The sequence below is a fragment of the Nerophis ophidion genome, linkage group LG17 (assembly GCF_033978795.1).
Source record: "Nerophis ophidion isolate RoL-2023_Sa linkage group LG17, RoL_Noph_v1.0, whole genome shotgun sequence".
NCBI lineage: Eukaryota > Metazoa > Chordata > Actinopteri > Syngnathiformes > Syngnathidae > Nerophis > Nerophis ophidion.
Window position 1 is genome coordinate 51882433 of NC_084627.1, and position 9939 is coordinate 51892371.

The window sequence follows — 9939 nt, forward strand, 5'->3', positions numbered from 1 at the left end:
GGTAACTTACACATCTGTGATGGTATGGGGGTGTTTTAGTGCCCAAGGCAATGGTAACTTACACATCTGTGATGGTATGGGGGTGTATTAGTGCCCAAGGCATGGGTAACTTACACATCTGTGATGGTATGGGGGTGTATTCGGGCCCAAGGCATGGGTAACTTACACATGTGTGATGGTATGGGGGTGTATAAGTGCCCAAGGCATGGGTGACTTACACATGTGTGATGGTATGGGGGTGTATTAGTGAACAAGACATGGGTAATTTACACATGTGTGATGGTATGGGGGTGTATTAGTGCCCAAGGCATGGGTAACTTACACATGTGTGATGGTATGGGGGTGTATTAGTGGCCAAGGCATGGGTAACTTACACATGTGTGATGGTATGGGGGTGTATTAGTGGCCAAGGCATGGGTAACTTACACATGTGTGATGGTATGGGGGTGTATTAGTGCCCAAGACATGGGTAACTTACACATGTGTGATGGTATGGGGGTGTATTAGTGCCCAAGGCATGGGTGACTTACACATGTGTGATGGAATGGGGGTGTATTAGTGGCCAAGGCATGGGTAACTTACACATGTGTGATGGTATGGGGGTGTATTAGTGCCCAAGACATGGGTAACTTACACATGTGTGATGGTATAGGGGTGTATTAGTGCCCAAGACATGGGTAACTTACACATGTGTGATGGTATGGGGGTGTATTAGTGGCCAAGGCATGGGTAACTTACACATCTGTGATGGTATGGGGGTGTATTAGTGCCCAAGGCATGGGTAACTTACACATGTGTGACGGTATGGGGGTGTATTAGTGCCCAAGGCATGGGTAACTTACACATGTGTGATGTTATGGGGGTAAATTAGTGAACAAGACATGGGTAATTTACACATGTGTGATGGTATGGGGGTGTATTAGTGGCCAAGGCATGGGTAACTTACACATGTGTGATGGTATGGGGGTGTATTAGTGCCCAAGGCATGGGTGACTTACACATGTGTGATGGTATGGGGGTGTATTAGTGGCCAAGGCATGGGTAACTTACACATCTGTGATGGTATGGGGGTGTATTAGTGCCCAAGGCATGGGTAACTTACACATGTGTGACGGTATGGGGGTGTATTAGTGCCCAAGGCATGGGTAACTTACACATGTGTGATGTTATGGGGGTGTATTAGTGAACAAGACATGGGTAATTTACACATGTGTGATGGTATGGGGGTGTATTAGTGGCCAAGGCATGGGTAACTTACACATGTGTGATGGTATGGGGGTGTATTAGTGCCCAAGGCATGGGTGACTTACACATGTGTGATGGTATGGGGGTGTATTAGTGCCCAAGGCATGGGTGACTTACACATGTGTGATGGTATGGGGGTGTATTAGTGCCCAAGGCATGGGTAACTTACACATCTGTGATGGTATGGGGGTGTTTTAGTGCCCAAGGCAATGGTAACTTACACATCTGTGATGGTATGGGGGTGTATTAGTGCCCAAGGCATGGGTAACTTACACATGTGTGATGGTATGGGGGTGTATAAGTGCCCAAGGCATGGGTAACTTACACATGTGTGATGGTGTGGGGGTGTATTAGTGAACAAGACATGGGTAATTTACACATATGTGATGGTATGGGGGTGTATTAGTGGCCAAGGCATGGGTAACTTACACATGTGTGATGGTATGGGGGTGTATTAGTGCCCAAGGCATGGGTAACTTACACATCTGTGATGGTATGGGGGTGTATTAGTGGCCAAGGCATGGGTAACTTACACATGTGTGATGGTATGGGGGTGTATTAGTGCCCAAGACATGGGTAACTTACACATCTGTGATGTTATGGGGGTGTATTAGTGCCCAAGACATGGGTAACTTACACATGTGTGATGGTATGGGGGTGTATTAGTGGCCAAGGCATGGGTAACTTACACATCTGTGATGGTATGGGGGTGTATTAGTGCCCAAGGCATGGGTAACTTACACATGTGTGACGGTATGGGGGTGTATTAGTGCCCAAGGCATGGGTAACTTACACATGTGTGATGTTATGGGGGTGTATAAGTGCCCAAGGCATGGGTAACTTACACATGTGTGATGGTATGGGGGTGTATTAGTGAACAAGACATGGGTAATTTACACATGTGTGATGGTATGGGGGTGTATTAGTGCCCAAGGCATGGGTAACTTACACATGTGTGATGGTATGGGGGTGTATTAGTGCCCAAGGCATGGGTTACTTACACATGTGTGATGGTATGGGGGTGTATTAGTGCCCAAGGCATGGGTGACTTACACATGTGTGATGGTATGGGGGTGTATTAGTGGCCAAGGCATGGGTAACTTACACATGTGTGATGGTATGGGGGTGTATTAGTGCCCAAGGCATGGGTGACTTACACATGTGTGATGGTATGGGGGTGTATTAGTGCCCAAGGCATGGGTGACTTACAGATGTGTGATGGTATGGGGGTGTATTAGTGCCCAAGGCATGGGTGACTTACACATGTGTGATGGTATGGGGGTGTATTAGTGGCCAAGGCATGGGTAACTTACACATGTGTGATGGTATGGGGGTGTATTAGTGCCCAAGGCATGGGTGACTTACACATGTGTGATGGTATGGGGGTGTATTAGTGCCCAAGGCATGGGTGACTTACACATGTGTGATGGTATGGGGGTGTATTAGTGCCCAAGGCATGGGTAACTTACACATCTGTGATGGTATGGGGGTGTTTTATTGCCCAAGGCAATGGTAACTTACACATCTGTGATGGTATGGAGGTGTATTAGTGCCCAAGGCATGGGTAACTTACACATGTGTGATGGTATGGGGGTGTATAAGTGCCCAAGGCATGGGTAACTTACACATGTGTGATGGTATGGGGGTGTATTAGTGCCCAAGGCATGGGTGACTTACACATGTGTGATGGTATGGGGGTGTATTAGTGCCCAAGGCATGGGTAACTTACACATCTGTGATGGTATGGGGGTGTATTAGTGGCCAAGGCATGGGTAACTTACACATGTGTGATGGTATGGGGGTGTATTAGTGCCCAAGACATGGGTAACTTACACATGTGTGATGGTATGGGGGTGTATTAGTGCCCAAGACATGGGTAACTTACACATGCGTGATGGTATGGGGGTGTATTAGTGGCCAAGGCATGGGTAACTTACACATCTGTGATGGTATGGGGGTGTATTAGTGGCCAAGGCATGGGTAACTTACACATGTGTGATGGTATGGGGGTGTATTAGTGCCCAAGACATGGGTAACTTACACATGTGTGATGGTATGGGGGTATATTAGTGAACAAGACATGACTAACTTACACATGTGTGATGGTATGGGGGTGTATTAGTGCCCAAGGCATGGGTAACTTACACATGTGTGATGGTATGGGGGTGGATTAGTGCCCAAGGCATGGGTAACTTACACAAACGTAAGATGGTATGGGGGTGTATTAGTGCCCAAGACATGGGTAACTTACACATGTGTGATGGTATGGGGGTGTATTAGTGAACAAGACATGACTAACTTACACATGTGTGATGGTATGGGGGTGGATTAGTGCCCAAGGCATGGGTAACTTACACATGTGTGATGGTATGGTGGTGGATTAGTGCCCAAGTAATGGGTAACTTACACATGTGTGATGGTATGGGGGTGTATTAGTGGCCAAGGCATGGGTAACTTACACATCTGTGATGGTATGGGGGTGTATTAGTGGCCAAGGCATGGGTAACTTACACATCTGTGATGGTATGGGGGTGGATTAGTGCCCAAGGCATGGGTAACTTACACATGTGTGATGGTATGGGGGTGGATTAGTGCCCAAGGCATGGGTAACTTACACATGTGTGATGGTATGGGGGTGTATTAGTGGCCAAGGCATGGGTAACTTACACATGTGTGATGGTATGGGGGTGTATTAGTGGCCAAGGCATGGGTAACTTACACATCTGTGATGGTATGGGGGTGTATTAGTGGCCAAGGCATGGGTAACTTACACATCTGTGATGGTATGGGGGTGTATTAGTGGCCAAGGCATGGGTAACTTACACATCTGTGATGGTATGGGGGTGTATTAGTGGCCAAGGCATGGGTAACTTACACATGTGTGATGGTATGGGGGTGTTTTAGTGCCCAAGGCAATGGTAACTTACACATCTGTGATGGTATGGAGGTGTATTAGTGCCCAAGGCATGGGTAACTTACACATGTGTGATGGTATGGGGGTGTATAAGTGCCCAAGGCATGGGTAACTTACACATGTGTGATGGTATGGGGGTGTATTAGTGCCCAAGGCATGGGTGACTTACACATGTGTGATGGTATGGGGGTGTATTAGTGCCCAAGGCATGGGTAACTTACACATCTGTGATGGTATGGGGGTGGATTAGTGCCCAAGGCATGGGTAACTTACACATGTGTGATGGTATGGGGGTGTATTAGTGGCCAAGGCATGGGTAACTTACACATGTGTGATGGTATGGGGGTGTATTAGTGCCCAAGACATGGGTAACTTACACATGTGTGATGGTATGGGGGTGTATTAGTGCCCAAGACATGGGTAACTTACACATGCGTGATGGTATGGGGGTGTATTAGTGGCCAAGGCATGGGTAACTTACACATCTGTGATGGTATGGGGGTGTATTAGTGGCCAAGGCATGGGTAACTTACACATCTGTGATGGTATGGGGGTGTATTAGTGGCCAAGGCATGGGTAACTTACACATGTGTGATGGTATGGGGGTGTATTAGTGCCCAAGGCATGGGTAACTTACACATGTGTGATGGTATGGGGGTGTATTAGTGCCCAAGACATGGGTAACTTACACATGTGTGATGGTATGGGGGTGTATTAGTGCCCAAGACATGGGTAACTTACACATGTGTGATGGTATGGGGGTGTATTAGTGAACAAGACATGACTAACTTACACATGTGTGATGGTATGGGGGTGTATTAGTGCCCAAGGCATGGGTAACTTACACATGTGTGATGGTATGGGGGTGGATTAGTGCCCAAGGCATGGGTAACTTACACAAACGTAAGATGGTATGGGGGTGTATTAGTGCCCAAGACATGGGTAACTTACACATGTGTGATGGTATGGGGGTGTATTAGTGAACAAGACATGACTAACTTACACATGTGTGATGGTATGGGGGTGGATTAGTGCCCAAGGCATGGGTAACTTACACATGTGTGATGGTATGGTGGTGGATTAGTGCCCAAGTAATGGGTAACTTACACATGTGTGATGGTATGGGGGTGTATTAGTGGCCAAGGCATGGGTAACTTACACATGTGTGATGGTATGGGGGTGTATTAGTGGCCAAGGCATGGGTAACTTACACATCTGTGATGGTATGGGGGTGGATTAGTGCCCAAGGCATGGGTAACTTACACATGTGTGATGGTATGGGGGTGGATTAGTGCCCATTGCATGGGTAACTTACACATGTGTGATGGTATGGGGGTGTATTAGTGGCCAAGGCATGGGTAACTTACACATGTGTGATGGTATGGGGGTGTATTAGTGGCCAAGGCATGGGTAACTTACACATCTGTGATGGTATGGGGGTGTATTAGTGGCCAAGGCATGGGTAACTTACACATCTGTGATGGTATGGGGGTGTATTAGTGGCCAAGGCATGGGTAACTTACACATGTGTGATGGTATGGGGGTGTATTAGTGGCCAAGGCATGGGTAACTTACACATGTGTGATGGTATGGGGGTGTATTAGTGGCCAAGGCATGGGTAACTTACACATCTGTGATGGTATGGGGGTGTATTAGTGGCCAAGGCATGGGTAACTTACACATCTGTGATGGTATGGGGGTGTATTAGTGGCCAAGGCATGGGTAACTTACACATCTGTGATGGTATGGGGGTGTATTAGTGGCCAAGGCATGGGTAACTTACACATGTGTGATGGTATGGGGGTGTATTAGTGGCCAAGGCATGGGTAACTTACACATGTGTGACGGTATGGGGGTGTATTAGTGCCCAAGGCATGGGTAACTTACACATGTGTGATGGTATGGGGGTGTATTAGTGCCCAAGACATGGGTAACTTACACATGTGTGATGGTTTGGGGGTGTATTAGTGCCCAAGACATGGGTAACTTACACATGTGTGATGGTATGGGGGTGTATTAGTGAACAAGACATGACTAACTTACACATGTGTGATGGTATGGGGGTGTATTAGTGCCCAAGGCATGGGTAACTTACACATCTGTGATGGTATGGGGGTGCATTATTGCCCAAGGCATGGGTAACTTACACATGTGTGATGGTATGGGGGTGGATTAGTGCCCAAGGCATGGGTAACTTACACATGTGTGATGGTATGGGGGTGTATTAGTGCCCAAGGCATGGGTAACTTACACATCTGTGATGGTATGGGGGTGTATTAGTGGCCAAGGCATGGGTAACTTACACATCTGTGATGGTATGGGGGTGTATTAGTGGCCAAGGCATGGGTAACTTACACATCTGTGATGGTATGGGGGTGTATTAGTGGCCAAGGCATGGGTAACTTACACATGTGTGATGGTATGGGGGTGTATTAGTGGCCAAGGCATGGGTAACTTACACATGTGTGACGGTATGGGGGTGTATTAGTGCCCAAGGCATGGGTAACTTACACATGTGTGATGGTATGGGGGTGTATTAGTGCCCAAGACATGGGTAACTTACACATGTGTGATGGTTTGGGGGTGTATTAGTGCCCAAGACATGGGTAACTTACACATGTGTGATGGTATGGGGGTGTATTAGTGAACAAGACATGACTAACTTACACATGTGTGATGGTATGGGGGTGTATTAGTGCCCAAGGCATGGGTAACTTACACATCTGTGATGGTATGGGGGTGCATTATTGCCCAAGGCATGGGTAACTTACACATGTGTGATGGTATGGGGGTGGATTAGTGCCCAAGGCATGGGTAACTTACACATGTGTGATGGTATGGGGGTGTACTAGTGCCCAAGACATGGGTAACTTACACATCTGTGAAGGCACCATTAATGCCGAAAGGTAATACAGGTTTCGGAACAACATATGTTGCCATCCAAGCAACGTTACCACGGACGCCCCTGCTTATTTCAGCAAGACAATGCCAAGCCACTTGTTACAACAGCTTGGCTTTATAGTAAAAGAGTGCAGGTACTAGACTGGCCTGCCTGTAGTCCTGACCAGTCTCCCATTGAAAATGTGTGGTGCATTATGAAGCCTAAAATACGACAACAGAGACCCCGGACTGTTGAACAACTTAAGCTGTACATCAAGCAAGAATGAGAAAGAATTCCACCTGCGTGTTGTTAAAAGGAAAGGTCATGTAACACACTGGTAAAAATGCCCCCATGCCAACTTTTTTTACAACGTGTTGCTGCCATTAAATTCTAAGTTAATGATTATTTGCAAGAAAAACAACAAGCTGGAAATGTGTCCTGTGAAAAACCGTCTGACCAAAACTTTCTAATAACTAAAGTTCCTCGGATGAATAATGTAAAGTCACTACACCGGTAATTTTTTAGCGCTTTAATGGCTAATTTACTGACAGATATAAGTAAGAACTTTACACTATTTTATATTAGAAATGGTAACAGCGGAGGATGAATGTCACATAACAAGAAAATATAGAAAAAAAAGAAGCTTATCGACTACGGTTTCGTCACGGACAACAAAGGCGAACATGCGCAATTTTTCAGGATGTATGCAGATCCAAATATAGATCAGCAGGTATCAGAAGGTAAGAAAAGTTGCTTTTGCATAATATTGCGAAACAAAAGGCCAGATAATTTGTCTTACCTTCTACACACAGCATAATAATACTTGTGTGTTGAAGCACAGTACAATCCATCAAGCCGTGCAGCTTCATAGTTTACCAAAGTCCTACTAAAACATTTTGATAGATTTTTTAAACCAGTGTGTAATATTCTATATTTTTAATGGAACATGTAAAATGTTTACTTGAGTCGTATTGCCATCATAATGCAGTCTACAGCAGTGGTTCTCAAATGGGGGTACGCGTACCCCTGGGGGTACTTGGAGGTATGCCAAGGGGTACGTGAGATTTAAAAAAAAATAATTCTAAAAATAGCAACAATTCAAAAATCCTTTTATAAATATGTTTTTTGAAAAATAGCAAAAATTCAAAAATCCTTTATAAATATGTTCATTGAAAAATAGCAAAAAGTATATTTATTGAATACTACTTTAACAAAATATGAATGTAAGTTCATAAAGTGTGAAAAGAAATACAACAATGCAATATTCAGTGTTGACAGCTAGATTTTTTGTGGACATGTTCCATAAATATTGATGTTAAAGATTTATTTTTTTGTGAAGAAATGTGTCATGATCTGCTACCCGGATCATTTGTTATTTGGATTTTGAGTTTGTTTGTGCACTTCCTTGTTTTTTCCGTTACCATAGTTCCTGATTAGTTCCATCTGCTACTTGTTTCCTGACGCCCACCTGTTGGTAATTGTTTACTTCTGTATTTAAGCCTGCCTTTTCCGTTCACTCATCCTCTCCTCGTACTTTGTGTTACATACTGTTTGTGTTTCACAAGTGACAACTCGGTTTTCTGTATTTGGACTCGCTCGCTTTCATGCTTAGCCTTTTGTGTTTTTAAAGCTCCCATGCTAGCTCTTTGTTTTGCCTGTTGTGCCAAGTGCCAATTTTTCTGTTCTTAGCCTGTTTTTAGTTTTAATAAATCGTTATTTCTTACCGTACGCTGTGTCCGTGCCCGATCTGCCTCCTGGAAGAGCACCACCCGGCATCACCATGCCACCCAGACGTCACAAAATGTTTAGAAGTAAGTTGATGAATCCAGATGGACCTCTATTGCAATACCCAAAGAGGGCACTTTAAGTTGATGATTACTTCTATGTGTGGAAATCTTTATTTATAATTGAATCACTTGTTTATTTTTCAACAAGTTTTTAGTTATTTTCATATTTTTTTTACAAATAGTTCACGGCAGACCACTACAAATGAGCAATATTTTGCACTGTTATACAATTTAATAAATCAGAAACTGATGCTGTATTTTACTTCTTTATCTCTTTTTTTCACCAAAAATGATTTGCTCTGATTAGGGAGTACTTAATTTAAAAATGTGTTCACAGGAGGTACATCACTGAAAAAAGGTTGAGAACCACTGGTCTACACATATCTCTTGTGTTTGACTGCCATCTTCTGGTCACACTTATAATTACACCCAGTATCAAATCAAATTGCTTCGATGTCGAAAAGAAAAAACAGAATTTTTCCGTGCATTAGTTATAAGGCCCACTGTTGAGTTTTGAGAAGAAAAACAAGTATTTGAAGTGCGCCTTATAGAGCGGACCCTAACCCTAATGTCTCTGGTGGGTGTGTCCTGCAGCTGTATGTCTCTGGTGGGTGTGTCCTGCAGCTGTATGTCTCTGGTGGGTGTGTCCTGCAGCTGTATGTCTCTGGTGGGTGTGTCCTGCAGCTGTATGTCTCTGGTGGGTGTGTCCTGCAGCTGTATGTCTCTGGTGGGTGTGTCCTGCAGCTGTATGTCTCTGGTGGGTGTGCCCTGCGGCTGTATGTCTCTGGTGGGTGTGTCCTGCAGCTGTATGTCTCTGGTGGGTGTGTCCTGCAGCTGTATGTCTCTGGTGGGTGTGTCCTGCAGCTGTATGTCTCTGGTGGGTGTGTCCTGCAGCTGTATGTCTCTGGTGGGTGTGTCCTGCAGCTGTATGTCTCTGGTGGGTGTGTCCTGCAGCTGTATGTCTCTGGTGGGTGTGTCCTGCGGCTGTATGTCTCTGGTGGGTGTGCCCTGCGGCTGTATGTCTCTGGTGGGTGTGTCCTGCAGCTGTATGTCTCTGGTGGGTGTGTCCTGCAGCTGTATGTCTCTGGTGGGTGTGTCCTGCAGCTGTATGT

The 9939-nt window shown here is 45.3% G+C and overlaps 1 protein-coding gene across 3 annotated transcripts in view; it reads right to left on the reverse strand.

Moving 5' to 3' along the window:
• Window positions 1-9939, reverse strand: part of c7b (complement component 7b) — a 69866-nt gene that overhangs the window by 47599 nt on the left and 12328 nt on the right. The window lies entirely within an intron of this gene.